The sequence below is a fragment of the Sphaeramia orbicularis genome, chromosome 8 (genome assembly GCF_902148855.1).
Source record: "Sphaeramia orbicularis chromosome 8, fSphaOr1.1, whole genome shotgun sequence".
Taxonomy (NCBI): Eukaryota; Metazoa; Chordata; class Actinopteri; order Kurtiformes; family Apogonidae; genus Sphaeramia; species Sphaeramia orbicularis.
Genome location: NC_043964.1, coordinates 3,516,272 through 3,542,035, shown reverse-complemented (window position 1 = coordinate 3,542,035; position 25,764 = coordinate 3,516,272). Strand labels below are relative to the sequence as shown.

Genomic DNA, 25,764 nt, shown 5'->3' with positions numbered 1-25,764 from the left:
TTACTCTCATCCAATTAATAATATTGGCTGTGCTTAAGCCTGATCAACAAAACCTTATAAACACATGCTCCCAAAGATTCAATCAGTCAAAGGAGTAGTGCTGGCAGTTACAGGCTGACCAATCAATGGAAATTCAATTTAAAAAAAACTACAACAAAAAAAAATCTGTGAGATCAAACAATATAACTCCCTTATCGGTATAGAGAAAGCTACTTCCGTACGGGTCACTAACTGTAGAAGAGGACAACTCCTGCTGTGCGAGATATCTTTTCATTAAAATCCTTCTCTAACTGCACAGCTTGGAGCTAATAGATATAATGTGATGAGAGAAAATGAAGTGGAGGATGGTGATATTTATAGTTATTCATGCTAATTTCAAGAGCTGAGATGTCAGGGATTTCCTGTCAGTGTAACCTTTGAGTTGAATCACAGACTGCCTCGCTACTGCAGGCACTTTGATGCCATGACTTGGCATTGATTTCACGTGAAAAGGCAGAGCGGGATTTGTCTGGTATCTAATGTGATATTTACAACCAGGCTGTGATTGTAGATTCGTAAGTGTTAAAAAGGGGGCAATCTGCATAAAGAATCGATAACTTGTATAGGCGGGAGGCATCAATTCAACCCCAAGAGTCCATGTTGGGTTGAATTAAATGTAAAGCATAACATAAAAAATGATAGAAAATGCTACTGACAGAACTGATGAGGTGGAAAAAGTACAATTACAAGTGATAGTCCTGCTTTCAAAACCTTACTCATGTAGCAGTATAGATATATTATCAGCTAAATGTACCTTCAGTATCTATTATATAATTCTAAGTTATGGAGGCTCCTTTCAGTGGGTTTATTACATGGCATTGTCAGTATTTATTGGTAAGTTATGAATATCTGTATATCACTCAGTTGTGTTGTTATGTGCAGTTCTGATAAATGCCAGCAATTATTTTTTTTTATTAGAAGCAATAAAATAATTTTCAAACCATTAAAGATCATTTGAACACATTTTTGTCACATTCTTTATTTATTCAATACACTGACAGGTAATAAACAAGATAAAATACTGTGAAGTTATTATTGTAAAATAAACCCCGACAGAGTGATGCAAGTCTTGAATCACTCTGAAGGGGTTTATTTTGCTGGACATTATCCTCTACTTATCACTAATGAAAACATGTAAGAGCTTTTTAATGTTGTCGTTTAAAATCGTCGGCTATTGGGTAGAAAAGCGCTGTATCATGTTATATAAGCACTTAATTTTTTATTATGTAAAAATGACTAAAGCTGCAAAAAAGTAGCGAAGTAACTGCAATATTTCCCTCTGAAATGTAATGGAGTAGAAGGAAAGATGCATAAATAGATACAGTCGTTGAAAAAAATTTATTAGACCATCAAAAGTCATCAAAAACAATGGTTATGCAATCCAGTACGGACTCCTGTGTGTATCATGTGACTAAAACAGACAGAAAAGAAAACATGGAATGCCTAAAAGCACTGTTTTTGTCAGCACAGTGCCATAGATATTGATGTAAGAACTGAAATGATTTTTTTTTTTTTTTATCAAGAAAACATGTTAAATGGATAGATATCAGCTCTGAAATTAACCCTTTCATGCATAGTGGTCACTACAGTGGACAGTTATTCAAAACTGTTATATATTCATGGGTTTTGTTGTTTTAGTTCCATATCAGCCAACCCTGTGGACACTTATGCATCATCTCATACACTGCAATTCATACCATTACTGTCACTATGCTGTTCTTGATAAACCTGATCTGCACTAACATGTTTAAGTGTGAATCAGTTGTTAATTGTTAGACTATTTTTTTTGTTTGTTTGTTTTTTTTGTTTTTTTGCATATTATCTCTATGAAGTGAGTAATAACTAACATTAGAATATGTTAAAATGTGAGAAAACATCAGATTAGCGGCATTAAAAATGCTTTTTTTTTTTTCATTGTTTTCGTATCACTTTCTGATATTGGGATTTAAACGCGTTTCTTGACTTCAAAAATGTAATGCACGGACATTTTTGTAACTCAGGGGAAAAAAAATTTGATTGCATTGGTTTTTTCATGCCCAAGGAGGAATAAAAACACTCAAGAAAAAATTTTTGATTAAGGTTCTTATGATTCATGCATGAAAGGGTTAAACTACTATGAGCTATTTTTGTTGTTATCATTATATTTGTCCAAACAAATGTACCTTTAGTTGGACCAGGCATTAAAACGACCAAGAAATTGAAGAAAACAAGGGGTGGTCTAATAATTTTTTCCGCAACTGTAGAAGCAAGGTACATGAGTCAAGTCCAAGTATTTAGTCTCATCCTAACACTATAAATAGCACTGATGTCAAAGAGGAGGAATCTGTAAACTGTGAAAAGATCATATTTTGTATCTCAGTGACCCCAAAGATTAAATATACTGCACCAGCGCTAAATTGTCAGACTTAAAATCCCATGAAAATCCAGTTAAATGTCAGACTGTTTAAGATGGAAAGAACATGAGGCAAGATTTACATTAAAATTTGATCACAGCCGTCGAAGCCACTGAAGAGACAAGAAAAATAAATCACAAAAGGTTTGCAAGATTTATCACCCTCTAATGACATTTTGGATTATGTTATAATGTGAAACAGTCTGATACAGAGCTTGCCCTTAGATTCTTCATTTATCATTCATCACTATCTTATAGACTAGTGATATTTTGGCGCTGTATCTTGTAACATCAGCTGTTCCCTGACAGTTTACCGAGTGGGGAATTTCTGCAGCAGATGGTTTTCTGGTTTGTGCCAGGGCATGTCACCGGAAGATCCACATCCACTTCTGACAGACAATCTGTGAATGTCAATCAGATGTTTTTTCAGGTTTTTTTTTTTTATTTGTAATTTTCCTTTGAATAAACATGATGGGAATGGTGCACCCCCACTCTACTCAACCCCTGCTATTAAAGGGGTGTTAGCTCATCAAAGCTCGCATGGTGTTTGACATGCTTCTCTCAACCCTGATTGGCATTATAGAGTTGGTTTCTATTTGCTATTCAATTCAGCTCGTCAGTGGAAGGCTCCTTCTCCACCCACACCCTCTCCCCCCTCTATATATGGTAATAAGCATTGCAGCAGTGGCTTCCCTCATCGTCTTCTACACATTTCTTTCATTCCTAATTCATTTTTCTGTGGCTGTGTGAGAGTACACATGTTGGCTGCTCGTCTGTGCCATTCTCAATCTTTGATTTGGAAGTAATTGTTGGATTACAGAAAAATCCTTTAAAAATGATAGATTTTGCTCTAATTGATTTTTGTTGTTTTTGTTGACATTGCATGCTAATTATTGGATAATCTTTTCTATGTGTGTCTGTGTGTATCTCTGCATCATTGGGTGGATTCCACTCTGTTCAGTTCTGTGAAGGAGAAAAAAAAAGATTCTTTTCACAGCTAGGAGTCTAACTCCAAAACATCAAAGACAAGGGAAAGATAGCGTGAGAGAAAGAGAGGAGGAAAGGGAGGGAAAGGAGGGAGGGGTATGCCCTGTATCTGGGTAATGATGGAGGGGAGAGAAAGGGAGGGAGAAAACAGGAAGACAGAGGAAGAGAGAGGTGTGGAGGGGGGAGGTGAGGGAGAGAAAGCAACCAGCCAACCCGTACAAGGAGAGAGAGCAGAGGAGAGAGAGAGGGGTGCTCTGAACATGCTGAAGCGAGGGAGGAGGGGACGATAGCGAGTGAGGGATGGGGAGATTGCCGGACCAAGTGGATAGAAGTGTTACTACAGGGCTGCTGCTGCTGGAGGACGGGCTGGGAGCACAGGATAATGCTCCATCCCTCGGCGTACAGCAGCACGCTGGACACGTTGTAATTTCTTCTGGCGGCGGCAGCAGCTGTGGAGGAGGGGGGTCTCCAGTGTTGCAGCAGTGATTTTCCTCCACCTTTCTTGTATTTTTTTCCCCCCTTTTTTTCCACAGTCTTCTTCATCATCTTTCTGCTCGCCCCTCCTCACTCTTTATCTCTTTGCAACTGGCAACCGCTGGACTCCCCCTCCTCTCTTTTCCACTTGTCTTTCCATAGGAGGGATTTCTGTATTTCATCAGGGATTGTAGAAGACAGTAAGAATGTTTTCTGTCTTTTTGGCTTTGCTTTTCTCTCAAGGGAATGTGCATGGGGATGAGGCAGCGGGAGAGTACAATTTCATGTTTGTGGAGAGTCAAAGGGTGTATATATATGTGTGTGTGCAGCAGAGGATGGGAGGGGTGGTCATAGGGGGAGTGCATGTTCAAGTTTACTGCATTGATTTGAAACATTAATTCCTCTGTCACATGCCTGCAAGTGCATGTCATATTTAGGCTTTAAATAAAGATAAACAATAGTTGCATAGCTATTCACAAAAAAAATAAACACTTTAAATAAATCTGAAACGAGAAAAGCAAAGACAGTTCTCAGAGAAGCTGGCGAGGGATGCAAAAGAGAGGCAAACCGTGCAGTGTTTGGCTTCGGATTACTCCTTGATGCCAGCAGATGAATACACTATCCCAGCATTACAGAAGAGAAGACAAGAGGGAAAGTAGGAGAGTAAAAAAAAAAACGGAGACAGCAGTCGACATGGGGTGAAGACAAGACGGGTTATCAGATCGTTTCTGTAAAGTAAAAACCCAGATACAGGTAGACGCTTTATGGGCTCTTTTTTGTCAGCTCTCGGATTCATCATTGTGTCAAACTGATAATCCCTCCCACATACATTTGCATGCATGCCAAGAATTGCTGATGATCGAGTGCACACAGCAGCTCAGGGGTTTGCTTGCCGCTCACTGTTCACATTAAAAGACTAACCAGTGCATAAAATTACCCAGTAAATCACACTCAGTCGAAGCTGGCATATTGACTGTAGTGTGTTCCAGCCAGGTATGCATGGTTGAGCATGGACACAGATGCACTTTAGAAATCAAATGTGTGAAATGATGCACTTTTAGAGCAGATATAGGTGTTTGTGCATACATTAAACAGCAGACTAATTTCATAGCGGATGTTCAGAGTGCTGTCCTCTCACTTGAACAGCTGCCTCGACAAGCAAAAGGGTCATCCTGCCAGCACGGAACATGTGTTTCGTCTGCCCCTGTCATTATCTCTCACCTGAGTTGAGTCTGTCTGTAAATGCTTTTGTCTCTACTGACAACAGCCCACAGGTTACCTTACAAGTCCCACATAATTATACCCAGGCTACATCTGTATTCAGGAGGAGTGTGAGAGGAATTTCAACATAATGGCTGAAATGAAAGTTAAACTACAAGTAATTGCTGTTGGAGCGGCTCAAGGGTGAAATAAAAGATGTGACACTTCATTTCTGCTTTCAGTGTGGCAGTAGGTGGAGACACACATCGCCCACACACACGTTCATAGTAACTTAAACATGCACATGCAATTCATGCTGTGTATGTAATGTGTTGCCTCAGGGATTGAGTTAGAGGATGGAAAAAGATGGATCGTCGCAGAAGAAAGCCAACTCTACAGTCCATGAGCATGATTTGTATCAGTTAAAACAGTCCATATTCAGGTGGATTTAGATAAGCTTAGTCACTACTGATGTAAAGAAAAAAAAACAAAACAGTGAAGTGGTTTTGTCAAAGCGTGGTGATAGTTCTGTGAAGCGCTGGTGCAACAGATACGTGACTCAGGCTCTGAGTGGTGCTCCAAGTTTAAAAACATTCATTACATACTGATGTCAACCAGCCTTTACATGCTAACTCATCGCTTCCACACAGCACTTTCATAATCAGTCTGACACATTAAACACATCATAATATTGCAGTTTGGGTTTGCACATTATTTAATACATTTCCTCTAACTGAACCATGTGCTCAGACTGATTTGAGCCTGAAAAGTGTCATTCTTCTGGTTTTGGTTTGGCTTATTTATAGTTGTTGCAATGGTTTTTCGTTGTCGGAACTACAGCCTAATTGCAGTTGAATTCCTGTTTACACACCATTAGCATTTTGCCAGGAACGGTAAACTGCAATTACGTATGTTTACACAAGATTTTAAGGCTTTAAATTTGGTACTCATTTCAAATCCACTATAATCAAAGAGCTGTCTCATTTCTACCATCTCACAGCTACTTCTGTGATAGTTGTGTTGTTCTGTGCTGTGCTCTAGCTCTCTTGGTGTGATGTATGTAATGTTTAAATCCTTCGCATGATGAAAAAAAAAAAGAAACAGAACATAACATTAAGGGGCTTTTCAGAACTTTGACCGAGTTTCATTAATCCCACTTCTGTTCAGTTAATTTGTCCTGTGGAGGTGTTGATGAACCAACTGTCAAATTGTTTGAAGCAAAAAGAGTCAGGGTCCAACAAACACCCATGATTTTCATGCAGCTAAAATACCATTCAGCCCCCTTTAGTAGGGAAATACCATTATAGCAGTGTTTTTCAACCTTGGGGTCGGGACCCCACGTGGGGTCTCCTGAAATTCCAATGGGGTCGCCTGAAATTTCTAGTAATTGATAAAAATGTAAAAAACAAACAAACAAAAAAACTTACTAATAAAAAAATATATGGTGAGTTGAGAGAGACAGTCACAATCCATAACAGACATGACAAACTGTGAGTGTGAAACTGCAGCACTGTGGTTCTGTTTATCTGTCAAATGTTCACTGTGGTCAGTTTCAGATGCTGCAGCTCTTTCATAATTCATAGTTTCAGTTCTTGTTTGTTCAATATTAATTGTCCTCCTTGTAAATCACAGCTGGACTGACTGGACAGATCCTGACCAAGGAAAATCAAATTTTCACTTTCGCTTTTCGGCCTTTGTCTATAATAATATATATTAATAGTCTAAATTAACAGTTATTTGCAACATAGTATGGCAAGCTATTACATGATCAAAAACAAAATAATTTTAGCAAAAAAAATGTATCTGTTTTGAATGTCTGGGGTCGCCAGAAATTTGTGATATGAAAATAGGGTCACAAGCCAAGATTTCATCTTTTTAAGAAAGATGAAATCATTTAATGTGTGCGGGACTTTGATGACTTAGTTTTACCAGTGTTTTATTCAGTCTGTTTTAACGTTTTGCATTGTGCTGTGGTATGGTGGTCTTTCAATGACCAACAAGAAGAAGCTAAGTAGGCTGGTAAATGCAGCATCAAAGGTGGTTGGGGTCCAGCTAACCCAGCTGCGGGACATATATGATAAACGGGTCAGCGGTAAGGCCAAGCAAATTTTAAACTGCCCTGATCACCCACTTTTTGGGGAGTTTAATTTGCTCCCCTCTGGTCACCGTTTTAGGCTTCCTCAATTGAGAACTGGACGGGCTAGGGACTCCTTTATTCCTGCGGCTATTAGGAATCCGAATTCACGTAGCTGATATCTAGTTGTTTTTTTTTGTTTGTTTTTTTTTGTTTTTTTCTTATGTCAATTTTTAAAATCTTTTATGTGATTATTTATTTTTTTAATGCCCGTGGCCACATGGCAATTAACTTGTGTACTGCCCAATTGGACCTGTGCTTTTACTTGTGTTGGGAAGTGGAGTGGCTCCATTGTGTGTTGTCCTGTTTTATGTAATTTTATTTGGGTGGCATATGGGGGTGCTGTTTATGAGTATGTGTTTCTGTGTATGTGTTTATGTGTTTATGACCCCTGCTGCACACCGAATTTCCTTTTCTAAGGATAAATAAAGTTGAAAGTTGAAGTTGAAAAAAGGTTGGGAACGACTGCATTATAGGGTCCCATACTTTAATTACAGTACTGAAATAAAGGATATTGTTATCCATGTGGAGCCCTATTTAGGGATCGGGGGACCCAAATCAATTCTTGCCACTTGGCGGATTTGGCAGCACAACCGAGTTTACCTGTCTAAATAAGAACAAAAGGGACGTAAATATTTATTAATTGGTATTGATTGGATTATTTTAAGCCATACATATTCAGAATCCTTTTCCAAAGGGGTGTGGGAAGAAGAGACAAGGAGTAAGTGCTGTTTTGTTTTTTTGTTTTTTTTGGACTTAATGTTGTTCTGTTCAGTCACTGTTGTGCTGAAAAGTTGCCATAGTAACAGAACATTGTTGTCAGAAGCTCACAGTACATTCTCTTAGGTTACTCTTGTTATATTTACCCAAATGTAGGGAGTGGAGTTGAAGTTTCATCTCAATATTTGCAAGACTGCTCAGGGGAGGATGTAGTTCATAACTCCAGATTTAGCCATCTCGTTTACTCTCTCACTCCTTTCCTCTTTTTTTCCTCTCTCTCTCATTCCTTCTCTCTCTCTTGCCGATGGTAAACGACTGATCTGGGACAGACAGCCCTCCCCTGCGCTCTGTCCTACTTCAGCGTCCTCCTCTCTCTTGTTTCTCCTAATTCCTTTTCTTCTATCATTTACCTGTCCACCTATCTTTTAGTAAGTTGCTCTGTCTTTGTCTCTATTAATCATTTCGGGTTTCTCAGACTGTTTCATCATAACAGAGTGATGGTTCTGTCTGGTGTAAATCGGCTGTCAGGGTCTTTGGGAAGTGCCATCATTACCGGCAGTGCATTTTCAGTACCTGAAGTGAGGCAGGAAATTGATGCTTGTTTCCCATGAAACAGTCCTTTAATTTGAAGGGAGGAGACGATTAGAACAAAGCTGTATTCGTCGGCTTTGTATTGAAGCAGAAAACAACCCGTCAGCTATGTTAATGCGTTACATGTTTTAAAATTCAGGTTTTTTCCTTCATTTTTAATGGCAGCAGCTGTTCATTGCAGTGTTTTTTCTGCACTTCATACTGTATCCCTCTGTTTATTACTTGTGTGGTTTGACTGAGATTTAAGTGTTTGAAGGTGTTACCCTTTTTGATGTTTATTCAGTGAGTACAGTTACCACATCAGTGCAATCTAGAGGCCACATGACATTTTGGCAAATGGAGTGTTATGGACTGACATTGGAAAGGATGCATCTGTCATTGGAGTGAACAAACAAATGCCTGCATCAAAATCAAAATACTTTATTAATCCCTAAATTATTGTGTGTTACAGTCGCTCCATTCAAGTATGATTAAAAAGTAGTAGGAAAGACATTATCAATACAGAAAAAAGAAAGATACTATATGTATATAAATATATATATATACACATACAATATTTATTATAACATTGTATACTGGCATCATAAATTCTTTAGTTATGAATAGTTAATCCAAAAAAGCTTAATGCATTTTTAGTAAATAAAAATATTCTGTTTCCAGCAAACTTCGGTGTTATATTTACTGCTCCTGTAATATTTAGTAAGTGACAAATAATTTATTAGCACTGTAAAATATCCTGTGTGACTGATCATACAGTCACTGTAAGTGTTTCATTCTAAAGTAAAGACAATGACTACTCTCAGTACATCTTGGATATTCTGAGCGTCAATGTTGGTATCAGTCTAAAACTTTTTATATGAACCTCCTGAGACTCGGGAAAGGAAAAGTTTTGGCTTTTTTATGTTAAATAATTGTCTTGACTGGAAACGTCATAGTACAACAGGCTTTTCAGACAATATTTTTATTTTATTTTTTATGGAATGTTCTTTACAGTGGACTGCATTTTTTATTTATTTATTTTTTAGTAAGTGCATTGCTGGGTCTCAAGAGGTTAACGCCAAATTTCAAAACAAAAAAAAAGTATGAAATTCACTAGTTGCACTTAACTGTTGACTTATATGGAAGGTTTGGAGGAAACTGCTCTGGGAAGCATAGCTGTGCAAAGTATTTATGTTCCAAAGTGAATGGAAGACTGTAGTTTGGTTAACTTAGTGTTGGACAGAGTAACTGGATTGAGCAGGAAGGTAGGCAGGCAGATGCTCACCTACTTGTCACACTAAAAAAGAGGAGTTAGAAAGAAACTTCAATTTGACAATGACCTTGTGATACAACATTAAAAGGTGATATAATGCAAAAAAAGTCACATGCTTTAAAAAACAAAAAACAAAACACCTGAACTGAGCTTACTGCAAAATGTATGAGGGTATAAAGATTCATGTGAGCACGCCACACCTACCCCTTTGAACATTCACCACTTAAAGGTCACAGAGTCATGGTTACCTGATGGTTATGTTGAAAGGAAAAGGGGGTGGGGCTGATCAAACAGATTTTCCAAAAAAGCCTCTCCCTAAAATAACAACTGGTCAATCCTTCACTAACAAATGAAACAAGGCACTGGATTTATGCATTTATGGAACTTGTAGAAATACATATTAATGTATTTAGTCACTTAATGTGTGCCAGTGATTAATGTGTGGTCCTCAACACTACACTATCATTTATATCAGTAGGATAAAAGTGCCCATTTGGACACTGTGTTATATATTATTATATAAATATTATATATATAATCCTCCTGAGACCCAGGAAAGTAAAGGTTTTAGCTTTTTTTTTTAACATGGCATAATTGTCTTGATTGGAAACAGGATAATACAACAGTTTTTTCAGATACTTTTTACATTTATTTTTAAGGAACGTCTTTTGCAGTGGACAATGATATATCTACAATTGGAACTCTAAGTCTCATTAAAGTTCAGAGGAGGGTTCAAAACCAAAATGTCACTCACAGATGAACGTCAGTAACCACATTACTTATTATTTGTAGACATACTGAGAATTTTGGAGATTGACTATTGACTACAAACACATATAAAAGTAGACTTTTCTTACAGTTATTTTATCTTTATCTTTATTTTATTGGTTTATTTAATAGGGACCATGCACATTTATGAACATTGCTTTATCAAAAATGCACCAATGTAAATATGCCAGAATTAGCAAAAATAACGACTTTTTCATCTGCAGTCCCTATAATTATATATATATATATATATATATATATATATATATATATATATATATATATATATATATATATATATATATATATATATATATTGTTTTCACTGTACTGCTAGTGAACTGATGTAAAATTTAGTTAAACTACTACATTAATTGTGTGTCAATGCAAATGGTGTAACAGAGCACAGATTTGAGCAAATTTCAAATTGACACTAAATGGCTGACAGGAATAACAGTACTTTCACACTTAAAATCAGCTGTTACCTGTATTAATATCACACATTCATCGTATCTCTTAGTACAAGGCTGTTTTCTCACTTTGTCCGAGCTTGTTTGCTCACAAACAGATCACATCTGCCCAACTGCACAGACTCCATTCATACCCATTAGAGGAGGTTTGGAGAGGGCGGTGGGCTGGAGTTTGGACTTCTCCGGCCAAGCATTGGCCAGACTCCTTCATGCAACATGAATCTACTCTCAGTTTATTAGGGCTAATTGCACCATTGAGAGGCAGAGAGAGGGGTGGAGAGAGGGTTTGAGTTCTCCCAACAGTCACTACTGCATCATCAAAGTGGTGTTGCTATATTTAGCAGCAGCAGCAGCAGCAGCAGCAGCAGCAGATGCATGGCAGCGTTGGAGCAGCGCTGGACAGGGATAATGATCAGAGTGAAGGGTGGGGTATGATTTGAGTGTATATGTGTGTGTGTGTGTGTGTGTGCGTGCGTGCGTGTGTGTCAGAAGGCAGCAGCATAAGAATTAGTTGCATCCAAGTCATGCAGGGAAGAAAATAGATAAGTGTTTCCTGCTTGAAAGCTGCTTGTATCATGTTTCAGGTGGTAAACATGACATGGAAACTGTAGGATTGGCAACTTCAAACACATTCAGATCTATATAATAAAACTGGTTATTTTAGTATGTTATCAATTTGTCATCTGCAATACCAGGCAAAAAGTTAAATCTTTAGAAAGCCTCTGTGTCCTTTTTGCTGACCACAAACAAGTCCAAACATGTAAACTGTTCCATGTCTTTGCAGGAAATCTTACAGTCATTTTCACTATCCTTGAGTGCGGCACTGCAGCCCGATAAGATTGTGTGCAGTGTTCAAAGGATATCTAACCAAAGCAAGTACTGATGCGCTTTTATCTGTCAGAGGCTTATGAACAGTGAAATAGTGTGTGATCTGTGTGTAGACGGCAGGTGAACTCATCTGACAATGCGTACAGCACCTTCAAATAGATATTCATACATACTTTTTTGTACCAGGTGCTGGTGATTCTGTTGTATTTCACATAAAGACTGGGTTCATTTGAGCCTGTTCTGTGAGGTTCTGTTGGTAATAAAAGTTGTCAATATGCCAAAAGAGTAGTCAATTAATTTGACATTTCAGTTCTGGACCTTTGTAATGTTGTTAAGGCATTTCTGCTGATGTTGCTGTCACCATGTTTGACTCGGTACTTCAGACAAACCTAAACTGGTGTCAGGTTTGTTTCTAGTGATTGACAGGTTTCACGCTACATCACCTTGGTTTTGACACAGCGCACTATTGATGCAATGTGTATTATCATTTGTTGTCATGTTCTGATTAGCTTTGGCATTACAAAAACAGCTTATTCTTTGTCCTTTTGAAATCCCTTTAAACAACATTATCATCCGTCAGAGTGTTTTACTCTGTCACAGTGAGAATGAATACACCCTAAATCACTTCCCTTTCTCTACAGCCTTCATCCATCGTGTATTACAATGTTTTTCAAACAGTAAATGGTCTCTCATCAAGATGCGATGTGTTATTTTCGGTTTTCATACTGCATCCTCCTCCACCAGTGAACTTACCATGGGCAGAAGTGTGTGCATGTACCTTTTGCACTGGTTTTGTGTGTGAGTTTGCACCAGCAGTAGGCAGTAGTGGGTGTTTCAAACTTTCTGGAAGATGACGAATCTGCAATGTTCAGAGGGTTTTGGGCGTCTTGCTGCATTAATAATGGAAGCACAGCTGGCAATATTTATAGTAACAGTGGAAGTGGAAGGGGGCTGTGGCAGTGTGAATGGGAGGTGATATATGAGATACAGGACTTCCTGCCAGCTCACTTGGACACTAGACAGTGTGCATTCCCTTTTGGTGGCCAGAGCTGGATGTGAATTCGGCTGACTGAGCGGGATCTGATGGTGACACATTCATAGCAACATGCTCCAGCTAACAGCGTGCATAAATTTGCACACAATGCAAGACATGTGCTCTCTTGTGTCGGCAGAGTTTGGCGTTTCATTACAAGTGGTGATTTTTGTCAAAGGGATAGACATAGAAGGAGAATGAGTAAAGCAGAGGGAGAGGAAGACAACAGGAGGAAGAGGAAGGACAGCATAGATGGAGGCAAAGGATACAGCCCGTTAGGATTTGTTTGATGTGGAGCCATATTGATTGGCCTATATAACTTAGATTAAAACAGCGAACATGTGAATGCTTTCCTCTTCTCAGTTACTCTTATGGAGCCTGATTGAATCTGTGCTTTGCAGTTAAGTTTTTCAGTTTCTTGTCGTCTTTTGTTACTTATCTGTCACGTTCAAACTGCATATTAAGAAGCACTTGTGACAGTATTACATCAAAAGGGGCTGAGTCCCAGTTGATTAAAGTGAAGGACAGGGAGATGAACTTATTTTTGCACAAGACAGTCTTATCAAGCAAGAATAAATGTGCTTGTGCGATACTGGCAATGACACACAACCCTTCAGTTGATCGTCTGCCTTTAACCGTTAGAGTTACATGATTGACATCTGAATGTTCCTAAAAAGGCAAGGAGAGCAATTTGCTTCAAAAGTTTGATGATTTTTGGTTATTTAAAATTGTTCATAGACTGTCATTCTAGACTATAGTGTGACTGTAGACCAGGGGTGTCAACCTCACATACAGCCACGTACAGCCTAATATGATCTCAAGTGGGCCAGACCAGTAAAATACTAATACTAATAATAAGATAAGAACCAATAAATAATGTCAACACCCAAGTTTTCTCTATGTTTTAGAGTGAAAAAAAGTAAAATTCCAATATGAAAATGTTTACCCTACAAACTGCACTTGAACATTACATGAACAACTATGAACAACCTGAAAATTCTTTAAAAAGTGCAAATTTAACAATATTCTGCCTCAGTTTGTCATTTAAACGTACGCATTACAACTTACAGATCACAGTGGATCTACAGATACACAAAACATTTAATAACAGGCACAATATTGTATTATTTTGAAATGTAAACATTTTCATGTAATTTAACTTTTTTATACTAAAATAAAACTCACTTGAGATCCAGTTGGTGTGTATGTGGTCTCTTAAGTAAAATGATTTTGAAACCCTTGATTGTTAATATCCTCAGTATAATCTTTGCATTTCACAAATCCATCCCACAGACTGGATTGGACCCTTTGGCCGATCAGTTTTGGCCCGCGGGCTGTATGTTTAACATCTAGCACAGGTGTCAAGACTATAAACTCACACTTTTTAGTGTCTGTAGAAACATCCTGTTGCCAAGAACCGCAAAGCAGAATGGGTAAAAAATGTGTTTAAATAATGTGTCTGTTTGAGACGCTGTAACTGTTGTAGAAAATAGATTTCCATTCAAAAACCTTGAAATGTGCAACCACCGGCCCTTGTGAAAGAAGTGCTGATTCAGCTGCTGTTGAACCGCAGGGAGCTAAAAAAAAAAAAAAAGTCTCTTTACTTGGCCAAACACAGCTTTGTCCAGCTTTTGGCCCCTCAGCTTGTTGTACTTCATCATGTCTGAGTGCATGAATGAATATGAATCACAGTCCTCATCCTGTCTCCTCTCCAGAAGTGTTTAATTCAAACCACCATACATAAGCTGGCATTTTAGAGTTGTCAGGGCTGCATGCTCATCACAGTCAGCTTTGGTCAACTCCCATTGGGTTGAGATCAAACCTTCTATAGCTGTGCCAACTCTGCTGATGGATGGCACTTTCTGACAGGACTTCAAAAGATGTTTTTTTCTGAGAGAAGCAACACGCAAAAAAACCCCTTGATATGGGACTGACAGTGAGTGAAGTTAGATAGATGATTTACACTGCAGAAAACAAAAGGACAAACGTAGAGGCTGCCACATGGTCAGGCTGCCACTTTTTCGCCTGCAGCCGTGGAGCAGCGTCCACCTTTAATATTTCACAGCCCCTCATATGTTCATTCAGTCTCCTCCCCTTCAGCTATTCCCATTGTTGTTCATTTATTTATGACCTCCCATACGTTGCCAACTAATAGCCCTGACTGGGCCTTCCGTGCAGCCCTAGATAGGAACAAGTGGGTCCTGCCACTCTGAGCTGAGCCACCACTTCAGCTCTACAGCCAGACAAGAGAGATCTGTCTGTGTGATTTAGGGTATTACTCAGCTCCCTGAAATGGACAGCATATATAACAAAGTGCTAGCAGGAAAAAGTTCAGATTCTGTGCAGTTCCACAGAGATTTAGTCAGGATGACAAATACAGCTAATTAATTAGCAGGCTATTTGAATGTGATCTCAGCTCTCTGGCTCCCCAGCTGATTGACTGCCTTCATCTCTTCTGTAGAGAATAGAGAAGTTATAACAAACACTGTAGTCCATTAAAAGTATGCACAGAAATGGTGTCTGTACAAGAGAAGAGGTGTGTAGTCTGGCCGTCAGTTATTGCAATACATTACTGCAAACTTCTGCTAAATACCTCCTGCCGTTATTATTATTATTTTTTTACGCTTGTTGAAATTTAATTAACATCTACAAAGAGAATTTAATTAAGGAATACTAATATAGCAATCCAAATGTCTAATTGTTTAAAATGAGTTTTTTTTTCTGTCTACATGTATCTAATCCAAAGAACACTTCAAATAAATCACTGCTACCCAAATATTTTTAAATGTGAAATTTTGTTGCAACATGTAAAGGTTTAAAATTCTTAAATGCACTGATATTTCTGTACAATGATCATCTTGTTAGCATCTTTTACATGAAAGTTTTGGAAGATCAGAATCAGAATACTTTATCAATCCCAGGGAAAAATTATTGTGTGTTACAGTTGGTCCATTCAAGTACAATAAAAAGAAGCAGGAGAGAAATTTTAAATACAACAAAAGGGGAAAAAATTATATAAAGCTCCAAATATACAAACATATATATATACTTCTGAATATATATATACATACCAAATATACATATTTAAACACTCTATTAAGACACAATTAGAGCAGCAGTATGTGCTAGACAATATATTATCAATATGATAATGATATAATATCATGAGATGATATATATCCTTGAGACAGAGCTGAAAATAACGATTGAAAAGCATTGTTTATTTATTTATTTAATTTTATTGTTCATTTGACAGGGACATTGTGCAGTCACATGATTGCACCAGAGTCACCAAAGAGTTAATTTACATCTGCAGTCCCTGGGCAGGTAAACAGACAACAGTTAATACAGAATAAAAAAAAGACATTATGTAAAACAGCTGGCAGATAATTTAAAAGACAAAGCATAGATACAAATACAACAATATAATAGAAAGCTTTAAATACAATAATGACAATGTAGTTTAAAAAAATGTAATCTGCTCAAAGTATAAATAGGGACTATAAATAGTATTAAAAGGCCCTACTGTGTCTTTAAAAAGATCAAGCTCGGAGTGTAATTTAATAGTGCAAAAATAGATGAGCTAAGGCAACTAATTATGGTTGCAGTTTTGTGTTATTAAGTCACAATGTCACCTGATCTCTGAAAAGATATTTCAGAAATAACCACCTTTAAACCCTGGGCGCGAGTTTGCAAAACATTGGATGGTAGGGGAAGGTACCGCCTTTCTTGCCTCTGATTGGCTAGAAAGACTCTTCTCCGATTGGCTACTTGGTCTGGCAGTTAACTCATATGCAAGGCAGGCTGTTAGCTGCCACTCAACCTGTCAGGCGCTAATAATAATAATAATAATAATAATAATAATAATAATAATAATAATAATAATAATAATAATAATAATCTATAACTGGTTCATGTTTAATTCTAATATACATTCATACGCTAGGAGGCAGTCAACTAACATTCACAGTCAATTCTCACGTACAACACTGAGTTAATTTAATATCAAATTCAGAGTTCCAACATTATGGAATACCAAACCCTCCGTGATCAAAAATAGCGCATTAATCCCATTATTCAAATCCAGACTCAAATTCTTTCTGCTAAAGAAATAATACTTCATTTCATACCATACCGGCACCCTGGGCCGTTTGTTTCCAGTTGGAATCATTTCAATGTAACGCAAAACAATGGATTAGCTGTTAGCAAAAACTTCATTCATACAAAACCAAGTTATTACCTAAAAAAAAAAACAAAACAAAACGGCAAAGGTAAGACAAAATGTGCAATCATCTCTTCACAATGTGACCTTTATTTATACTCTTCTTTGTGTCGTTCTTTTAGTGGTACAGAAATAATACTTAACAGTACTGTTGGATCGGCTTTGTGTTAGCTTAGCATAGTTAGCATAAAGTTTATCACATAGGTCTGTTTTATGAAACTATTCGTGACATGTGCTGTTCTCGGACTGTTAGCTTGCTTTCGATATTTGTACATTTAATTTGCATGTTGTCTGGATTGTGTTCTGATGTCTGACGCTTTTGTAGAACTTTTAACTAACGTTCCTCTGGTTATAAGGATGTATTTCCCCCCCAACTTTATTGAAAATATATGTGTACACAAAACATCAAGAATTTTTGAACAAACATCAGGATGTCTAAAGGAAAAATCATCCAAACAAATAAATTAACATAATGCACAGGCTTACAGACACAAAGAAGAAAAGACAAATAATAATAATAATAATAATAATAATAATAATAATAATAATGATAACTTAAAATATGAATATCTAAACAAAATACATCAGAGAGTGAATTTAGTCCATTTTATAGAATTCTTTATAAATTGTTAGAATGTTTGTGCTTTTCTTGTTCAAGATAAATTCCAGTGGTTTAAAATTTTTTTCAAATTCAATCATAAAGACTTTAAAGTTGGGCGTGCTTTGGTATAGTTACTTTTGTATATGTGAAAATTTCCAAATAAAATGATCGAATTAACAATAAATTCAAAATTAGGAATGTCATGTTCAAAATATGTAAGTACATTTTGAGATGTTATAGCCATATTTTCATTACATTTAGATATAAGATAGTTTTCAATTTTAGACCAGAAGTCAGAAGAATGCATGCAAAGAACGAATAAGTGTAAAATAGTTTCAGGATAAGAATTACAAAAGTTACATATTTCTTCAATGTCAGAAAATCTAGAAAAATAGCATTGTATGGATATATGTTGAGATGTATTATTCTAATTTTGTTTGTAATGCAGAATTTATATAGTAATGTCCATGCTTTTGACCACTCAATTTTAGAGATAGTTGACTTCCAGAGGCCTTTGGTTATGTGGATGTATAGAATGTGTAGCTACATTGCTACATGTAGCTACATGTAGCATTACCATGGCAACACAGATAGAACTGACACCGCCACCAGTACCAGGGACAACCAAGCTAAGGAGGCTAGTCCTGCTGTGTTGATGCTCCATTTAACATGTTGCTTTGTGTGATTCTGGCCTTCATCACCTGTCAAGATATGACAGGTGTGAACAAATAACCCAGCTGTTATTTGGTCAGTAAGAAAATGAGAGAGTCTCTGGCTCAAGGGACATCTGCAGCCTTGTAATAATATTTGTGTACAGTTTTCTATGGCAGCTCTAGAGGGAAATGAAGCTTTAAGGCACACAAAAAAGAAAAGTCTCTTAAAATTACTGTTGTTTATTGTAATTTCTCCAATTTGGTTGTCCCAGGTCCATCTAGCAATTGAGCGTAATTATCTGGAAATCATGATGCCGGATGGAAAACACCTTTAAAACCCTGTATTGTGAATCCAGTTTTAGTAGCCTGAGGTAAACACCTTTTGAACCACGGGGAAATAGGCTATGAGGTCAATTTTCCCCCTCAGGAAGAGCTCACACAGCTATTTCTTTCTTGTTTCTTCATGTAGTTTCATACACCCACAGACATCTTCAATCTAAACCACTCTATATAAAGGAGCCCTCCAGGGGTTTGTTTTATTGCTTTTCCCCAACATGTCTCTAAATCCTCTTCTTGTACTACAGTGTTGTTTCTTTTGATGCTCAAAAACCAGAAGAGGCGAAATGAGATTGATGTCTTTGTGTTTACTTTCTTTCAAGTACAAATGTCTTGGCTTTTTTTTTTTTGTTTTTTTGCCTTAGTTTACATAAAAAATGGGATTGATGAGACACTTTACTTAAATAAAGGTAGTGTAAAAATACTGATAATGTATTGTCATAAGGGAAATAACTTTTTCCAGCAAACATTGTAAAAAGCTGTTAGCAAAATTTACTGGTTAAAAAAAAAGTCTCAGAGTTTATTTCAAATTTTTAAGAATGTAACATCTATTGCAAGTTTTCACATATTCTAATTATATTTGTCACAATTACATCGTCAGTTTTATCTTGATTATGTAACTGACCAGACATACAATATATAATTTTGAGACTCTTAAATCAATCTAAAGCAGTCAGAGAACGTAGTTGATACTTTTATATTAGAACGGTGTCTGTTCTACAATCAACTGTGAAGCACAGATGTCTTGAATTTAACTGTGCAGATTAGATAATACACAGTTGAACTATAATTCTATAAATGTGTCAGTTTTTGTTACAAAATGAGATTTTCACTCTGCTAAATAAATCTTAAAGCTACTCAATGCAGTTTTGTTTAAGGTTTAAGTTTATTCAGTCATCTTCCATAATACAGAACATACAGTCAATGAGGTTGATTATAAGTCAGCCGACTGTGAATTCTGTTGAGACTGAACAGGCCTAGGCAGAAGCTAAATGCTTATATCCACCTCACCTACATTCAAATCAAAATCAGTTTTAGGATACCAATCAATATGTAACCAATCTATACATCAAAAATCATTCTTGCTTATATCCCTCGAAAATGTCTTTGCAAACTAGTGTTTTGAAAACTATTAATGAATTACACATCTTTAAATGTATATGTATGTCATTCCATAATTTAACTCCAATAACAGAAATAGCCTACATCTTCTTTTTATACATTTAACTGCTTTTTGTACCGTAAACATACAAACACCTCTGAAATCATACCTGCTTTCCCGTATCAAAAGAACTTTTGAACAGAGTCTGGTAGTGACCTTTGTTTGTCTGGGAACATTATTTGCACAATTTTGTAATGAAACAAGTCATTGAATTTCATAACATAGGAATTTATTTCAATTCATATAGATAGCTATGGCACTGAAATGTATAAATCCAGGTAGTGGGTAGGCCAAGTAATGAAATGAAAAGTACAGTGTTTGTCCCTGAAATGTAGTGCAGAAAATACCTCAAAATGTAACTTAAGGATGTTAGTTGAGAAAATAACTTTTTACTGTAACTGTTATTCTACAGTATATTAACAAAGACAGACTCTTGTTTGTTTTTTTTTGTTCAGTTTGTTCAGTTTTTTGTTTTTTTTTTAAAAATATTGTCCCTGAGTTGAAATTTGGTCTAGCTTTTGGAGTGTAAACATGAGATGTCAGGGTGCAGAAGTGTGATATTCTAGGACATGAAATGAGTAGATGTCATGGCCCTAATTCTGCGAAATTTCCATGATGAGGACACCGTGACGCTGTTTCACACCCCACACCCCGCCTGTCCTGTTAAACTCAATCCAGCTTCCTCCACTGATGCTCACCCTAGTTTAATTACACAAGGGATGGTTACATCAGAATGTATGTAAAGTATGTGGCTTTGCCCCCCCCCCCCCCTCCCCCTCCGCTTCCCTGCGTTCTTGTAGTGTACATTGACATTGTCTGTGATGATGTTCATCTCCCACGAGTTCTTTTGTGCTAGAGGATGATTACATATGTACTCAATTGACCACATGGTTAGAGGTTACATTCACTATTATCCTCTGTGCATTTGTATCCACAGCTTCACAGGGGATCACTGCAGTGGATGTTTATGTCGTTTATTGTCATGGCAGTGACACACACGCTCTCAGCCAGGCTGTATAGGCAGTCCCCGTCCATTTGTGTGCCATTTTGTGTGTAGATGTCAAACAAGGAGGGAGGGAAATTGGCCGTTCCAGTTTAGTGGCAGGAAAGTGGGGCGATCTGTTCTTTGGAAGTTTCCCAGTGAAATTTCCTGGGGACCAAGACACTGAAAATATCTATCTATATACACACTATGGCCTACATAAAAGAGAGGGTGAACGAGAGAGAAAGAGAAAGAGAGCACATGAAGATACATGTGTGTTTGGGAGAAATGAAAAGAGAGATGAGGGGCGGGGGGGACGAAGGTTAAATGTCACAGTGCTGGTGGGATATCAATCTTCTGATGGCGTCACACAGACAGACTGATAGATAGAAGCTCAGCAGAACCAGGTCAACACTTCAGCAAGTCACCGAGCAAAGTCACCCAATTTTTCTCCCACTTCTGTGACAAGAAAGCCCCTAAGTACAGTTTCAGAGAGAAATGCTGCCTCATAACCCCATTTTCGTTGCTCACTGTCTCGCCTCATATCAGGTGCAGTTGCAGCACAAGGGTGTGATCATGGGTTTGTAACAGGATTTATGTGGATTACATTTACACCTGGCAACTGTGCCTCGAGTTAGGAAAGTGAGATTAGATCCATCTTTCTCTTCCCAAAACACAGATTTACTAAACATGCCACTCCCAGAGCTTTGCATATTTTAAAACAGTTGTTATATGGCTCATCTCATTCTTTTCCTTTTCCGTTATTATCCAAACATTTCATTTTTGACAAGTGTGTTACTGCTCAAGCTGCCAGCCACCTGTTACATTTGTTGATTTGAGCCTCAGTGTAGATTTACAAACGAGCTGAGATGTACAAATGTGAATCTCAGCAAACACAAGATCCATTTTACAGTGAAGAAAAAAAAACATCAACAATCGTTTTGTGTCTGAACAAATAAAGACATGTCATGTGATCAGATTTGGGTGATTTTCTTTAGACTCTAAGTTTATAAGGATGATGTAAAAATATGAAATAAAAATATCCCTTGCTTCTGCCACATTGAATCTGAAACTTTTTTTTTTTCCAGAATTGGACACCCATTTCACAGTTCAATATTAAATTAGTGCTTCTCCCCAAAGTCCTCAAGATCAAGTACAAGTGAGAAACAGAACTAATGGTACTATGTGCAAAACAGCTGCATATTAGTAAACTGAAGAAAACAAGAATGACATGTCCTATGTGTGAATAACACGCTGCTGTGTCAAATCTGAGCCTGAGCAACAAACAGTACATTAAAATGACTCCGCTGGCAGAGCAGATAAATATGAACGCTATCAGATGTTTTTAAGCACACAAATTAATTTACAGCAAATGTGTCAAAGCAGAAGCATGCAGTGAAACAGCAAACAAACAGTAGTGAAATAAATCTAGTGTTCTACTTCTCTGTGGCTTTGTAAAAATGCTAAGCAAGAGTGTCCTTCTCTACCAAAACATTTTAGATTTCAGTGTTATGAAAAGCAACTTGACTGTTACACCATTATCACACATTCATTTCACAAAACCCCCCAATTACTGACTAAATATTAAAGAACATTTTGCTAGAATAAATCTTAAAAAGATGTGCATCGCGTTGTTTAATAGAATGGAACAACATATCAAAGCATGAAAGCATCAGAAAAATTTAAGATGTATAAAAAACCTTATTTTCTAGATAAACAGTAATAATGAACCGGTGTACAACAGTAATAGTTATTGATGGTATTTTATAATTTGTTCTATTTTACAGTAATTTAACAAATGACCTGTTCTTTTTTATGGACTGTGTACATTAGCTAATTAGCCAAGTCATGTACAATTATCATAGGACAATATAAGATGGGATTCTTCCTACTCCATTTTGGACATAAAGAGTTGTTAAAGAGCCACAATGAAATAGTTGTACGTAGGGTGTGTATCGGCAAGAATCTGATCATATGATACAAATCACAATACTAGGATCACGATATGATATATCATGATATATCATGATACTGTTTAAAAACAATTTTTTGTTTGTTTCTATTTTTAAAATGATTATTTCTTGGAAGAACTGAATTACACCAGAAATATGCACAAATACTAAACACATTTTTATTGATCCCAACAGGATCTAATGCTATATCACAAAATTTTCCTGTGTTAAAACTTAAATCGTGTTTTACAGACATTACAGTTTGAGATCTTGCTCAAATGTTCATATTCTATTAGTTCATAACTAACATCAGAACATAATTTTAGTTCAATCCCAACAAAGGAACTAACATCTGCCTCTCAGACAGTATAAAGTGCTTTTAGGACGCCTCAAATTACCATTATTTAATAAAACAGTGTTAAATAATAATAAGTATTAACATATCTGCATTTAAATAAATGGCAAAAAATATTGATACAGTACTTTTTAATATTGATGCAGTATTGTGAAATGAAATGTCACGATATATTGCATAACCAATATTTTCTAACACCCCTAGTTGTACATTATGTGACATTTATTTTTTTATTTTTTTGGTTACAGTCAGAAATTTGTAATTTCTTATTGCCTTTTGTTCACCTTTTATATTTCATTCCTACACATATATATACACACAACATCCATGACTGCTTCACAAGGTGAGTCAGGAGGGTTAATGTAGTTTAATATAGTTTTATGTTGCCAAACTGGCTGAGAGTATTTATGATATGATCTGAAACTGAAACAGCTTTCCAAGGAGAAGGACAAAAGATAAAGATTTAAGACAGTGAGATATGAAGTGTAGGAGATGATTATCACTTGTTGGCATTTGGCAATATCTAATTGCTCCATCAGCGTCTTCATCTTCACACACAGACAGACACACATAAGCTACACAGAATATTCATTATGAAGGTCTTTTATGTGTGAGTCATGACTTTTCTCTTGGGGACTGATTACACCCTTTCTCTCGCATAATTTTCTTTCTGTTCTGACCTGTTTGGGCTTAATTGATAATGAGTGATTCTTTCAAAACTTTGGACTCTTTTAACTCTACCGTAATTTCCTCTGTCCCCCCGTCTGGATCAGACAATTAAAGAGGTAATGTGGACTTTCAATATTAAATAAATAAAATAAGGATGCGTGACAAACAGGTCTGTCATGCCACCCACTTTAAAATTATTATTTCAGAAGGATGATGAACACCATGTAGAGTGGGTGGTTTTTACTCAACAGCTTCAAGTTGTCAGTCTGTAAAAACTGCATTGAATCCTGCCTCTGCCAGACTTAAGGAGCCTTTCACCGTAAAATACATTTCATTATGGCTTTTAGTGAAGGATTTTAGCACCCCACCAGGGTCTTAATGCATTTAGAGTGTCTTTCAAACAACAAAAACAAGTATGTCATTCTAACACAAGTGAAATTCTGCAAAAAATGAGGACTTCGTTCAGGTTTTGTGTCCTCCAAAAAGGCACCATACAGTGTTTGGCTACTACAACGAGAAACCCGTTTGCCTTAGTATTACTGTTCAACCCCAGCTTCATCCTCTCTGCCATGTGCTCTCCCTGTAAATTCACACATTACATTTCACAACCACCTCTCACTCACATCCAACTCCATTTCCTGACTGTTCTCCTTCAATACTCCTTTGTTTCCTACTCTAGTACAACATTTCTAGTACTTGCATTTCTTTTGCTCTGTTCTCCGTGTTTAGTTTTGTTGTTGTCTCTTCACCACCTCTGTTACAACATCCTTACCCCTCATATTTTTTTAGTCTTTTCTCCTCATGCTGTTGTCTGTTCTCTCTCTATTCACATCCCTCTTCCATTCCTGCCTCTCCTTTTGTCCTCTTCCCTCTCCAGGATCCCCTATCTCTGATTACTCAGCACTATGCAAAACATGGGTAGCTCACTTCCATTTATTATCATATCTTCTTTCGATAGCTCTTCCTAGTTGGTCAGCTTTTTGACAAAACCCGCCAACCTTGCTTTGTCCCTCTCTCTCTGTTCTCCGTGTGCCCTTGTCTTCTCATTCATCAGTTGCACTTTGGTGTTCTGGTTTCCACCCCTGTCATCTTCTCTCTCATTCTTTGTTCAGTCTCCGTAGCTTGCTTTAATTTCACTGGGTTTCTTTTATTCCTCCAGTGCTCCTCGGAATTGTTTGAAATGACTTTATATAAGAGGACTCATTAATTTTAATTTGCAGAGGAAAATCTTTTTAACCTTTCTGAGCAGTTAAAAACTCAATTGAGTTTTTTTAGCCCCTTTCTACTGAGTGAGAAAATTTACTTAATAAAAAAGTAAGACTCATTTTTTACCTTAAGTATCACATATACTCAAACACTGTATGTTGGTAGATATTCAGGAGACTCTACAGCACTATTTGTTTTATTATAGTTATTCAAAGCTGTAGATAAAATTACAACTGGTATTATATATTCATATATGACATACCAAATATATAAGATCATAAGATATGAAATATTGAGGTCTTAGCTCTCTATGTGGAGTGAATACCATGTACAAGGCTAAGTTTATATAATGTCCAAATCTCAATATCAAAAACGATCTGCTCCTTAAATAACCAGTGGCACCGTTCAGATGCTTTATAGTAAAAGTAGTAATACTACACTGATAAAATGCTCTACTACAAGTAAGAATTCTGCATTCAAACCCTTACTTAAGTATGAGCAAAATTTATTACATGTATGAAGAGCATTGTTCAGTCCATATTTTACTAATGTTTATGATGTTTTTGGATCTATATTCATTCATTATCTTTCTGGTTCAAGATGTTTAACATCAAGATCTTGGTAATTTGTGCATCATATTGTATGAGATTATTATATCTTTGTAGCATCACTGAGAACCACAGATCTCTAACAAGTCAATGTTTCATATCCTTTTTCAGCTTTGTGAAGGTGCATTTT

General features: G+C 36.8%; 1 protein-coding gene across 1 annotated transcript in view; it reads left to right on the top strand.

Annotated features, from left to right (window-relative positions):
• Positions 1 to 3,717: 3,717 nt before the first annotated feature.
• Positions 3,718 to 25,764, top strand: part of shank1 (SH3 and multiple ankyrin repeat domains 1) — an 84,763-nt gene continuing 62,716 nt past the window's right edge. Inside the window, exon 1 of the mRNA XM_030141383.1 lies at positions 3,718 to 4,092. The gene's annotated coding sequence lies outside the window, so the exon portion shown is untranslated. The remainder of the gene's footprint in view (positions 4,093 to 25,764) is intronic.